The sequence below is a fragment of the Haliotis rufescens genome, unplaced genomic scaffold, assembly GCF_023055435.1.
Source record: "Haliotis rufescens isolate VD_foot unplaced genomic scaffold, xgHalRufe1.0.p SCAF_4, whole genome shotgun sequence".
NCBI classification, from domain to species: domain Eukaryota; kingdom Metazoa; phylum Mollusca; class Gastropoda; order Lepetellida; family Haliotidae; genus Haliotis; species Haliotis rufescens.
In genome coordinates this window covers 31,842,583-31,856,900 of record NW_025964112.1, presented here as the reverse complement: position 1 = coordinate 31,856,900, position 14,318 = coordinate 31,842,583, and the positions used below count along the sequence as shown (strand labels likewise).

Below are 14,318 nucleotides of genomic sequence, written 5' to 3'. Positions count from 1 at the left end.
ATGTTCAGCTCAACATGTAAGGATGTTCAGCTCAACATGTCAGGATGTTCAGCTCTGCATGTAAGGATGTTCAGCTCTGCATGTAAGGATGTTCAGCTCTGTATGTAAGGATGGTCAGCTCCACATGTAAGGATGTTCAGCTCTGCATGTAAGGATGTTCAGCTCTGCATGTAAGGATGGTCAGCTCCACATGTAAGGATGTTCAGCTCTGCATGTAAGGATGTTCAGCTCTGCATGTAAGGATGTTCAGCTCTGCATGTAAGGATGTTCAGCTCTGCATGTAAAGATGTTCAGCTCAACATGTAAGGATGTTCAGCTCAACATGTCAGGATGTTCAACTCTGTATGTAAGGATGTTCAGCTCTGCATGTAAGGATGTTCAGCTCAACATGTAAGGATGTTCAGCTCAACATGTCAGGATGTTCAGCTCTGCATGTAAGGATGTTCAACTCTGTATGTAAGGATGATCAGCTCAACATGTAAGGATGTTCAGCTCTGCATGTAAGGATGTTCAGCTCTGCATGTAAGGATGTTCAGCTCAACATGTAAGGATGTTCAGCTCTGCATGTAAGGATGTTCAGCTCTGCATGTAAGGATGTTCAGCTCAACATGTAAGGATGTTCAGCTCTGCATGTAAGGATGATCAGCTCAACATGTCAGGATGTTCAGCTCTGCATGTAAGGATGTTCAGCTCAACATGTAAGGATGTTCAGCTCAACATGTAAGGATGTTCAGCTCAACATGTAAGGATGTTCAGCTCTGCATGTAAGGATGTTCAGCTCTGCATGTAAGGATGTTCAGCTCAACATGTAAGGATGTTCAGCTCTGCATGTAAGGATGTTCAGCTCTGCATGTAAGGATGTTCAGCTCTTCATGTAAGGATGATCAGCTCTGCATGTAAGGATGTTCAGCTCTGCATGTAAGGATGTTCAGCTCCACATGTAAGGATGTTCAGCTCAACATGTAAAGATGGTCAGCTCCACATGTAAGGATGTTCAGCTCCACATGTAAGGATGGTCAGCTCCACATGTAAGGATGTTCAGCTCTGCATGTAAGGATGTTCAGCTCAACATGTAAGGATGTTCAGCTCAACATGTAAAGATGGTCAGCTCCACATGTAAGGATGTTCAGCTCTGCATGTAAGGATGTTCAGCTCAACATGTAAGGATGTTCAGCTCTGCATGTAAGGATGTTCAGCTCTGCATGTAAGGATGTTCAGCTCTGCATGTAAGGATGTTCAGCTCTGCATGTAAAGATGTTCAGCTCAACATGTAAGGATGTTCAGCTCAACATGTCAGGATGTTCAACTCTGTATGTAAGGATGTTCAGCTCTGCATGTAAGGATGTTCAGCTCAACATGTAAGGATGTTCAGCTCAACATGTCAGGATGTTCAGCTCTGCATGTAAGGATGTTCAACTCTGTATGTAAGGATGATCAGCTCAACATGTAAGGATGTTCAGCTCTGCATGTAAGGATGTTCAGCTCTGCATGTAAGGATGTTCAGCTCTGCATGTAAGGATGTTCAGCTCTGCATGTAAGGATGTTCAGCTCAACATGTAAGGATGTTCAGCTCTGCATGTAAGGATGATCAGCTCAACATGTCAGGATGTTCAGCTCTGCATGTAAGGATGTTCAGCTCAACATGTAAGGATGTTCAGCTCAACATGTAAGGATGTTCAGCTCAACATGTAAGGATGTTCAGCTCTGCATGTAAGGATGTTCAGCTCTGCATGTAAGGATGTTCAGCTCAACATGTAAGGATGTTCAGCTCTGCATGTAAGGATGTTCAGCTCTGCATGTAAGGATGTTCAGCTCTTCATGTAAGGATGATCAGCTCTGCATGTAAGGATGTTCAGCTCTGCATGTAAGGATGGTCAGCTCCACATGTAAGGATGTTCAGCTCTGCATGTAAGGATGTTCAGCTCAACATGTAAGGATGTTCAGCTCAACATGTAAAGATGGTCAGCTCCACATGTAAGGATGTTCAGCTCTGCATGTAAGGATGTTCAGCTCAACATGTAAGGATGTTCAGCTCAACATGTAAGGATGTTCAGCTCAACATGTAAGGATGGTCAGCTCCACATGTAAGGATGTTCAGCTCTGCATGTAAGGATGTTCAGCTCAACATGTAAGGATGTTCAGCTCAACATGTAAAGATGGTCAGCTCCACATGTAAGGATGTTCAGCTCAACATGTATGGACATTCAGCTCAACATGTAAGGATGGTCAGCTCCACATGTAAGGATGTTCAGCTCAACATGTAAGGATGTCCAGCTCAACATGTAAGGATGTTCAGCTCCACATTTAAGGATGTTCACCTCAACATGTAAGGATGTTCAGCTCCACATGTAAGGATGTTCAGCTCAACATGTAAAGATGGTCAGCTCCACATGTAAGGATGTTCAGCTCAACATGTATGGACATTCAGCTCAACATGTAAGGATGGTCAGCTCCACATGTAAGGATGTTCAGCTCAACATGTAAGGATGTCCAGCTCAACATGTAAGGATGTTCAGCTCCACATTTAAGGATGTTCACCTCAACATGTAAGGATGTTCAGCTCCACATGTAAGGATGTTCAGCTCTGCATGTAAGGATGTTCAGCTCAACATGTAAAGATGGTCAGCTCCACATGTAAGGATGTTCAGCTCTGCATGTAAGGATGTTCAGCTCAACATGTAAAGATGGTCAGCTCCACATGTAAGGATGTTCAGCTCAACATGTATGGACATTCAGCTCAACATGTAAGGATGGTCAGCTCCACATGTAAGGATGTTCAGCTCAACATGTAAGGATGTCCAGCTCAACATGTGAGGATGTTCAGCTCCACATTTAAGGATGTTCACCTCAACATGTAAGGATGTTCAGCTCCACATGTAAGGATGTTCAGCTCAACATGTAAGGATGTTCAGCTCAACATGTAAGGATGGTCAGCTCCACATGTAAGGATGTTCAGCTCAACATGTAAGGATGTCCAGCTCAACATGTAAGGATGGTCAGCTCAACATGTATGGACGTTCAGCTCTGCATCTGAGGATGTTGAACACTGCATCTCAAGAGATTAGTGCATCTCCTCTCAGATCAAGTTTATGAACTGTAATCTTGTGCATATTAAAACAGCCTCTGTAAAATCACAGAAGTTGAATATAGATTGATTCATAGCCATCATGGTCGCCACACTAAATATGTCCTACTTGCCCATCACTAGCCATATGATATGTGTGAGTGTGATCCTTGACAAGTGAGTGTGTGGATATTCTGTAAGCTAGGGTATGTTCCTTTTAAGGACTTGGATTGTTTGTTTCCTTGTGACCTTTGAACTTCGTATGTGCAGTGAGATGTAATTCTACTGCATATGTTATTGGATGAAGACTATATGGTAGAAACTTGTGCGATGTTCTCTTGAGGTTTGGGACTTTTAAGGCATGTATGTGTCATGTCACTTTAGATATTTAAGAATTCCATTATTTAAGAATACCAGAATTCCACTGGTGGAGACAAGTTTAAGGTAATATTCAGTTGAGTTACAGAGCCACAGCTATATGTCTGTCAATGATGTGATGAATTGACATGAACTGTAAAAGACACATGAAAAAGCAAATTTCTAATCCCACAATGAAAGCATGTCTTAAGAAAAGTCTGTTCTAGTATTTTCTTGTGAAATTCAATTTTTTAATGGTGATAATCTGTTTCTGTGAACACAATCAGACTTGATTTAGTGATGACAGGAAGGTTGTGTTGGGGTCTGACACAATCAATATGACACAATGCTTTATGGTGAGATTCCCAATAAATTCTTAATCTTCCCTAGCCAGTTTTAATGCTTCACACCCCTGGAATTCCACCATGAACTGTACCATTCTCAGTTGCAGATGATTCCATGGTGTCCACAAGGGGTGGAGTTGTTCCACCAGGCACACAACAGATGTTGTTTGGTGGGGAGTGTGAGCACCCTGTGCTGGTCATCCTTTTTTGTGTGCTAATGAACTGAATGCTGGTCACAGGCCAAATTAACATGTGAAATGAACGTGGTCGCAGTCAGTCACCATCAGGCAGACAAGCCAGCAATTACTGCCAGTAAAAAAGGGGATGTATCACTGTTTCTTGTCATCTACTAGCGATATCAATACCCAACCACCGGATTATTAGGCTAGTCAGAGCTAGAGGGCTTCATTAGCACCAATAAAAAACACTTTTGTGGCATCGGTTTTGTGTAAAATTGTTCAAATCTGAATATGCCATGACATTTAGCTGTACAAATATAATCTATAATTTATTTGTGAAAGAAATAACCTATAAAGTGGCCATACCTGTAGTAAGTTGGCAACCCAACTGATTTGCCTATTTTGTAAATTGTGAAACATTTGTCTTTTAGAAATATCCAACAATGCCTGTTATCAGTAGTTATGCACTGAATCTCTCAATCTAGCGTTATTAGTTAGTGGAGAGTTTGGTGACTGTGACTAGAGTTTGGGCATAATTGATATGTTTGAATGTGATAACGAGATCAATAGTTGTTCTGTTTCAATCCATGTGTGAGTTATTAATCCATGATAATTATACCATCATTCACGTTAATTTGAATAACTAACACGTAACAACCAAATAATGAGTCATGCTTATTAAAATTCTACCTGGCAGGTGTTTCCTATTTCATGCTCTATTAGTTAATTGAGGCCAAAGATTTCTCCCTGACCTTGGGATCTCCAGTGATTGTGCCACTGATGTATTGGCTGATGGGTGTAGATTTCCTATGCAGTGTACGTGATTAGATCACAGGGAGCACGTCTTGTGTGTACAGCAAGCATGGAGCCAGCTATTAGCAATGCCTCTGATTGATGTGCCAAGATTGATGACAGTCCTACAATATCAAACATGTGCTCGTCCAAATGCTCAAACAGATGTCAATTTCAGGAGATCAATGCTTTTAGAAAGACTCCTTGGTCTTTTTGAAAGGATTCCCTCTGCAAGAAATCAATTATATCATTTTGAACATAATTTTTCTCAGCAGCTCTCATTAAGTGATATTTATTTCATTTCAACATGTGCAATTACCAGTCAATCATGGTGCAGAAATGGATTCAAAAACTGTTTTGAATCCAGCTAAAAATAGCATGTTGAGGTTGGTCATTAAGAGGTGGCCTATTAATACTAGCATCGCCTATTGTTGCTACCTCTCTGATGGCTGACTGGAGATCCAGTAAGTCAGGCAGTCATACATTCAATTATCATCATAATCATTAACGTTGATGAGCATGTGTCAATCATTGCATCACCATGGTTACTAGAAACCCATGTGCAAGGCAAAGGTACTTTCCCATTCAGAGGCAGCCATGTGACGTAAAGAAAGAAAAAAGTGGAGTAGTTCCACACAGAGACATTGTTAACTGTTCCATCAATACCGGCGCATGCAGCAGCAGCAGCAGCAGCAGCAGCAGCAGCACGAATAGCTCACGGCAAGCACGTGCTTTGTCTCGGCTGTGCAGCCTCCCCGAGCAGTCAGGCACGCAGGCCAACAGACAGGCAAGCAGGCAGGCAGGCAGGCAGGCAGGAAGGCAGCGCGTGGAGCCTTCAGAAGGCTGGTTACTGTTAATTCATGGTCGGCTGGGCAACTGGGTCCTTCTCATGAGAGGCACCATGGAGGAATATGAGGAGGAGAGAGCTTGCCCAACACAGACACCATTACTTGACTGAAAATACTCACAATATGGGCTCACAAGGCTTTGGATAATATTTTCACTTTGTGAGGAGAATATATTCAGGATTTTGGAGCAATCAGGCGAGCGCTGCACTTTGCAGGTAAATTCTTGTGAATGTGTGACTGTAGAAACCTGTTAGCAGAATACGCACACTGACAAAGGCTGCTATAAATAGAACTTACACATGGCTCTGTTGTTTGACTATTTCCCCATGGCAGTGTGTACATGAATGTTGCTATGTGTAGGTGCATGTGGTATCACTGGGGACAGTGTTGAGTGACTAAGAGATGTAGCGGTACAGTTAGGTATGAGTAATACAGTCATCCATCTCATACTGCATTCAAGATGTCTACATGATTTGTACTGATGTTGAATCATACCTGACACATATGTCGATATCCCTCATGGCCAAGCTGTGACCACTGTCCACTACAACACTTGCTCTGCTCCAAGACATTTCTGGACAACAGCTGAATGCTTCCAGATTTTCTGATGTGAAATAAATTAAATACATTTGTACATCTTATATTGAAATTATGAATTAAATTAATCCTGAAATCAGTAAAATAGTACATATTGCAGGCAACATATATACCAATGTTAACCTTATACATATGATATGAATTATATTTACAGTAATTTTTTAAAAACAAATGCTTTAGAAATAATGATTACATGATCAATAATTCTTATTGGAGAAATTGTATGGAAGTGTTACAGTTAAAACAGTATTGGATCCAGAATTGTACAGCAGTATTCCAAGTGGCTTGTGTAGACACTGCAGCCCAGGAAAAGTCATGAATTGTTAATTCATCTGTTGTGTGAACATTTACAGTGATGCATGTAACATTTTCCATGACATGAGGCAATGTCTGTATAATGATGTACGATGGTGGAGATCTGTGTACAGTGTCTTGGTCACTGTTCATAGAGGGAACATGAACAGTAGCTTCATACAGAACATGCATGAACACAGCTAGTGCTGGGACAAATCCCACTGCATTGATGCAGACATTGTGCATGCATCATGCTATTGTGTGCATGAACAACAGTAGTGTCTGTCAAATATATGTGTGCATAGATTTATCTTCTGAACACCCTGATGTCATATTCAGAACTGGAGCCAGGTTGATGTCAATGTGAGTTGAAGCAGATCATTGCTGTATTTCTGAGGTGAAGGTGCAGGTGGTTTCAGCATTGAACACAACTGGTCGCCAAACATGGAACACAGGCTGGTTATGTGGCCACTCTGTTATCCAAGTATTGGAGAGACTTTGTACATTGGGGAACTTCAAACACCATCTACTATACATTGAGGGGAAGGATCCTGTTAGTGATCAAAGGGTTCCTCGTCTTCGGATATATGTAGATGGCATGATAACTTTTAGCATGATAACTTATGTCATAATTTAGAAAGTCATTTATGAAAAGACCATTTTTTGGCACTCTCACCAAAATAAAGTGTCAAATGTGCACCCAGAAGGATGCAGTGTGCACCCTAAAGGATGCAATGTTGCACCCAGAAGGATGCAATAGAAGAATGGCTACTTTAGGGTAAATTGATGATCTGATGGCATTTGGTTTCAATGCCTGATTCAGTGTTCTCTATATCAGTCACATCAATTCCTTATTTATTGGTCATGGAGATACCCATGTGTGTCTTGTATGAACAGTTTCAGGATTGTATCTACAGACAGAATTTACCCAAATACACCCATGTGATTATGAACCTCTGTGTATCTTTGTACAAACCATTTCAGAGTTGTATCTAAGCAATTTACCACCTTGATGTAGGTTAATATTGCATGTGACACCTTCATTAATTCTTGGGGGCGGTTGGGTAGTCTTATGGTTAAAGCGTTCGCTCATCACGCCGAAGACCCGGGTTCGATTCCCAGTATGGGTGCAATGTGTGAAGCCCATTTCTGGTGTCCCCCGCAGTGATATTGCTGCAATATTGCTAAAAGTGGCGTAAAACCACACTCACTCACTCATTAAAGCTTGGAAAGTTACAATGTGGCATTTTTGTCTGTACACGGACCTCACATACTTTAACACAAGGTGCAGTAGTCGTAGTACTACGTAGGATTGGTCTGTGCAAGTGTCATTGGGTTTGCATTCTGCTTATATGCCTAATTTCGGAATTCCCTTTAACTGACACAATTGCATCAATATCAGGGGTCCTTAAGATTATGGGGATTTGATACCTGTAAAGTAAGTAAGTAAGTAAGTAAGTAAGTAAGTAAGTAAGTAAGTAAGTAAGTAAGTAAGTAAGTAAGTAAGTAAGTAAGTAAGTAAGTAAGTAAGTAGTCACGAAATGTGGAAGAACTTGATTAATTGCCATGAATGTCTTATAGCATTTGACAGGTTTCATTGTGTTTGAAACCATTGTAATGGTTAAAAAGAATCTCTAATTGCTTCCTTACTCCATGTGTGTCTGTTTCTGGGATTCTTCTGATATCTGGCACCTCCTGAACATATGGAGGTGACACTGGCCAGTGCAGCAGACCAGTGGTTGTCTCAGCAGTTTGCAAGGTGTAAATGAGAAATGAAACTTGTCGTAGCATATGAATCCAATATTGATTGAATGCTCATTAATTTTTTAGACTTTTCCCCAGAGTAATTAATGTAATCAGTGTTAACAGTAGATTTCCATGAAATGCACTTGAAGTTAAAATTTCAAAATTTATTGCTCTCAAATGACTTAAATTTGGCAATGGAGAATATCTAATTTTAACCACTTTCGAAAATTTCCTCTTTGACTTAAATCATGATTGTCTCTAAATTCATCATTAGAGGATTGAGTTTCAAACAATTGGATGTGGTTTTACTGAAATTGATGAAAATTGCACATGGATGTATTTAGCAGTCAATATCGTAGTCAAGCATGCTGATTTCTGATTCAGTGATAATGTGTCTCAGGTTTCCTCAACACAAGCAGGACACAATGGCTCTTCACATTGTCAGGGATCTCTGTGTGGCGGGCCTGGGGACTGCAGCTTGCCTTCTATCACTAATGAATGCTTGTCAAGACTGCAATATGTAATCTTTAATATCAATATGTTGGTTGCAATATTTATTGTGTGCTGTGCTATCAATATCTTCTCTTATGTTATCAATATATATGAGGACATATCAGTACCGGGATGTGCATTGTAAGTATCACAGATGTTGCATTGAAACAAGGAGGGAAACTGATGTTAATGAGCATTACTCCTTTCCTAAGATTTTCCAAAAGGCTGTAGCTGGTAGCGCATTGTAAATAGAAATGCAATCTTACAATGTTTCTACATTATTTTTTTCTGACATTTGAACATATTGGACATGCATAATGTCAACCCAAAAATATTTCAATGAGTGAGATTTGTCACAGCCAGGTTCGACAGACCCCAGGCCCCAGGCCCCAGTTAGGTCCAGGGCGATGCCTTAAGGGGACAAGAGAAGCGAAAATGATTTTAACCCTCCTTGTACCAATGATGATGTATACATATATTGCAGATAGTTTTGTCCAGTGCTACAAATATTACACCAGACATTTACAAAGGTAAATGAAAATACTAAAACATATGCATGGTTGACGTCCTCACCATATGTTTCACAGTACATGGGACCGCCTTTGTGGTCTAGTGCTAGATATAAGAGCGTCCGCCCGGAAAGCATCCACACAGAGAGTCCAGGGTTCGATCCCCGGCTGTGTCATACAAAAAGACATTAAAAGGTGGTATTTGTTGTTACCCTGTACTGGTCGGCTCGGAGTCAGTATACTGTGTCTAAGTGGGGTGTTCATGTTAAACTGTGGCATGCAAAAGTGCAATAATCTTGGGCATGACGTTAAGTTCCATTTCACCTCAGCTTCCCAGTACATGGTTCTTGATATGAAACGAATGGCCAATACAGTTGCTTGTGTGCATTGCCACTGCTATGTCACTACACGTCTCTCACCTCCTGGTGTTTGCAATGATCACAAACAGTGCACCTGAAGTGATGTAGGAACTATCTCGATCGGTAATTATGTATGGAGAACTTTTCATCCAGACTGAACTGAATTTCATGTCATACTTAGCTGCACATGAATATTTTATTTTATTTGATGCAGAGGGTCTTGAATGAGAATCACTGTATCTCATTGTGCTTTAAACAAATAACTGAACAACGTAGTAAAGCCTTTCAGGTCACAACATAATAAACAATTACCTTTCATTGCTTAGCGGCCATGAATGGGACAAATTGACAGCCATGTTTTGTAATTCGTTGAGGGTTTTGCTGAACCATTCTGATTCTGGTTGTTTTTAATGTTAGATGTAACAAGGTCAGATGTCCTGGAGTGATTGTGAAAGGGTGATCTGTGTCTCACCCTAAATGCTTGAGAGTTGACAGACATGAAGAGGTTGAACAGAATGGTCAACTGGTGCTTTATTTAAGAAGCAGATATGTGTGTGTAGATAACATTGTTTGTGTAGATGGAGTTTATGAGTCAATAACATTGTTTGAGTTTATGACATTATTTGAGTATGATGTTGTGAAGAAAGGTAGGAGGCAAGACTGGGGGGATATTTCTAATTTGGATCATATTTCATATTTTTACACAATTTCTGTCTGACGGAGTAATTTTGGTTGACTAATCATGTAATCATGTTTATGATAAATGCTTTGAGAAGTTAAGTTTTAATTGCAGTAATGATATGGCATGGTAATGGGCTCTCAGGCTAGACAATCTGTCAAGCTAATAATTGCCCTTGAGAATGTTTCCCACCCTTCTCCAGACTTGATTGACATAATTAATCAAGTACAGTGTTAATGACGCATTGCCTAAAGTCACATATGTGCAGTTTGTGAGTACTCATTACACAGGGCAGTGAGAGAAATAGACAATGTCTCCACGCCATAAATCACTTTTGAAAAGGTGAATTGTCCTGAAGGAAGATGCTAATCAAGTTTATGGTCATGGAGAAAATGAAAGATGAAATTGTAGTTTAATTGCATCGATTTAGACCTGAAAATTTCCATTTTTCACACAAAAAGAATTAATGACATTACTGTGAAAGATGGGCTAGGAGTGAGGCGAGCATGACTTAAATTGTCATGTTGACAAGACAAAGCCGATGCTGTTTATTCAAAGGTGTGTTTTAGTAGGTTGTATCTGAATTAAATGTTTGCTGAGGACTGGTGACTGCCTGTATGACATGAACATAACCACCAGTGATATGGAGATATGTGCTGGACCTGGCGACAGTGATGGAGTCACTTAATGCTGGGAGGACAGAGATGCCTAATCAGGCACTAAGGCAAACAGTTCCCTCAAGCTGCTCATGCTTGCACCAAATCTTTGCTGGAAGCCAGAAAACAGTATTTTCAGTGAAGATATTTCACAGCCAAATCTTGTATTACACATGGTGCATTGACTCAGCAGAGGCGAACAATCTGTTCACTGTTATAACTGCACAAAGGAAGATCCATATTGAGCAGGATGGGCAAATGGGTTTTTCTAAAATCAAGCACAAACCAATCACACTAATGTTTCTGTTACAAAAAAATGACTATGGCCTGGTCAGTCAGGAAATAAGCCATGATTAGTGGTGTTTCTGTGTGAGCTCATTCGTGAAAAAATATTCTCAGAAGTATTGATAAAAAAAACTTGTGTCCACTGTAGCTTTAAGCTAATAATTTCATGGAAAACGAGCTAAGACAGATGTTTTGATTGGTGTACAAGTGGATGTGTGGGGATCGAGAAGAGATAAGTTGGTCTATTTTGGTATGGAACTATTCTAATTTGGAGGTATTGAACAGGGCAGAGGGAGGGAGGTTTATGAAAGAAAGTATCCATTAACTGCTGAGTGATTGCTGACAAGAGAAAGTGATCGATAAAATTGTCATGAGATTCGACCACTTCCCAATAATGGCCCCATGAAGAAGAAATGTCTATTTTATTAGTGTCCTTTTCCTCTTGAAAGCTATGTCTTGTTTCTACTGAAAGCAATGACTGCTCTCGTTGAAAGTGACGACTTGTTGAGAGGCCCTACTATGGTGGTTGATGAATCCAACTGCCAATGGGTACAGATGATTGACAGCCGTGGACATAGGTCTATAGACTGTGCAGTAGTGAGGGGTACTTGCCAGTCAGAGGAGGAGCATGCTAGAGGACTTTGGCACTCATTATCACGACTGCTTGGCAAGGCTGTACACAGTCGCAGGCAGCTAGTGATGTGCTTTATGTCACTGACTAGGTGTTGGTGAAAGGTATCAAATGTATGTCCTCCTGTTAAATGCAGGGTGTTCAGGGCTGGGCAGGCTAGAGACATTGCTGAGAGTAGTAGGCAGTCCACAGGGAGGACATCTCCCCTCTGTCCTTCACTACACCCACCATCTGGGTGTTATCTCCCACAACATCCACTACACCGTCTGGATGTTATCTCCCAGAACATCCACTACACCATCTGGGTTTTATCTCCCGGAACATCCACTACACCATCTGGCTGTTATCTCCCACAAAATCCACTACACAATCTGGATGTTATCTCCCGGAACATCCACTACACCATCTGGATGTTATCTCCCGGAACATCTACTATACCATCTGGATGTTATCTCCCACAACATCCACTACACCATCTGGGTGTTATCTCCCAGAACATCCACTACACCATCTGGATGTTATCTCCCGGAACATCCACTACACCATCTGGATGTTATCTCCCGGAACATCCACTACACCATCTGGATGTTATCTCCCACAACATCCACTACACCATCTGGATGTTATCTCCCACAACATCCACTACACCATCTGGGTGTTATCTCCCGGAACATCCACTACACCATCTGGATGTTATCTCCCACAAAATCCACTACACCATCTGGATGTTATCTCCCACAACATCTACTATACCATCTGGGTGTTATCTCCCACAACATCCACTACACCATCTGGATGTTATCTCCCAGAACATCCACTACACCATCTGGGTGTTATCTCCCACAACATCCACTACACCATCTGGATGTTATCTCCCAGAACATCCACTACACCATCTGGGTGTTATCTCCCACAACATCCACTACACCATCTGGATGTTATCTCCCGGAACATCCACTACACCATCTGGATGTTATCTCCCACAACATCCACTACACCATCTGGGTGTTATTTCCACAACATCCACTACACTATCTGGATGTTATCTCCCACAACATCCACTACACCATCTCGGTGTTATCTCCCACAACATCCACTACACCATCTGGGTGTTATTTCCACAACATCCACTACACTATCTGGATGTTATCTCCCACAACATCCACTACACCATCTGGATGTTATCTCCCACAACATCTACTATACCATCTGGGTGTTATCTCCCACAACATCCACTACACCATCTGGATGTTATCTCCCAGAACATCCACTACACCATCTGGGTGTTATCTCCCACAACATCCACTACACCATCTGGATGTTATCTCCCAGAACATCCACTACACCATCTGGGTGTTATCTCCCACAACATCCACTACACCATCTGGATGTTATCTCCCGGAACATCCACTACACCATCTGGATGTTATCTCCCACAACATCCACTACACCATCTGGGTGTTATTTCCACAACATCCACTACACTATCTGGATGTTATCTCCCACAACATCCACTACACCATCTGGGTGTTATCTCCCACAACATCCACTACACCATCTGGGTGTTATTTCCACAACATCCACTACACTATCTGGATGTTATCTCCCACAACATCCACTACATCATCTGGATGTTATCTCCCACAACATCCACTACACCATCTGGGTGTTATCTCCCACAACATCCACTACACCATCTGGGTGTTATTTCCACAACATCCACTACACTATCTGGATGTTATCTCCCACAACATCCACTACACCATCTGGATGTTATCTCCCACAACATCCACTACACCATCTGGGTGTTATCTCCCACAACATCCACTACACCATCTGGGTGTTATCTCCCACAACATCCACTACACCATCTGGATGTTATCTCCCAGAACATTCACTACACCATCTGGGTGTTATCTCCAAGAACATCCACTACACCGTAGTGGATGTTATCTCCCACAACATCCACTACACCATCTGGATGTTATCTCCCAGAACATCCACTACACCATCTGGATGTTATCTCCCAGAACATCCACTACACCATCTGGATGTTATCTCCCGGAACATCCACTACACCATCTGGATGTTATCTCCCGGAACATCTACTATACCATCTGGGTGTTATCTCCCACAACATCCACTACACCATCTGGATGTTATCTTCCGGAACATCCACTACACCATCTGGATGTTATCTCCCGGAACATCTACTATACCATCTGGGTGTTATCTCCCACAACATCCACTACACCATCTGGAAGTTATCTCCCGGAACATCCACTACACCATCTGGATGTTATCTCCCAGAACATCCACTACATCATCTGGATGTTATCTTCCGGAACATCCACTACATCATCTGGATGTTATCTCCCGGAACATCCACTACACCATCTGGCTGTTATCTTCCACAACATCCACTACACCCACTACACCATCTGGATGTTATCTCCCGGAACATCCACTACACCATCTGGATGTTA

General features: G+C 41.5%; 1 protein-coding gene across 8 annotated transcripts in view; it reads left to right on the top strand.

The window, feature by feature from the left end:
- Positions 1–14,318, top strand: part of LOC124149528 — a 193,009-nt gene that overhangs the window by 118,747 nt on the left and 59,944 nt on the right. The window contains exon 1 of one of the 8 annotated variants that reach the window (XM_046521185.2): positions 5,505–5,799. The exons of the other annotated variants lie outside the window; for them this stretch is intronic. The gene's annotated coding sequence lies outside the window, so the exon portion shown is untranslated. Of the gene's footprint in view, positions 1–5,504; positions 5,800–14,318 lie in introns of those variants that run through there. 8 annotated transcript variants of the gene reach the window in all.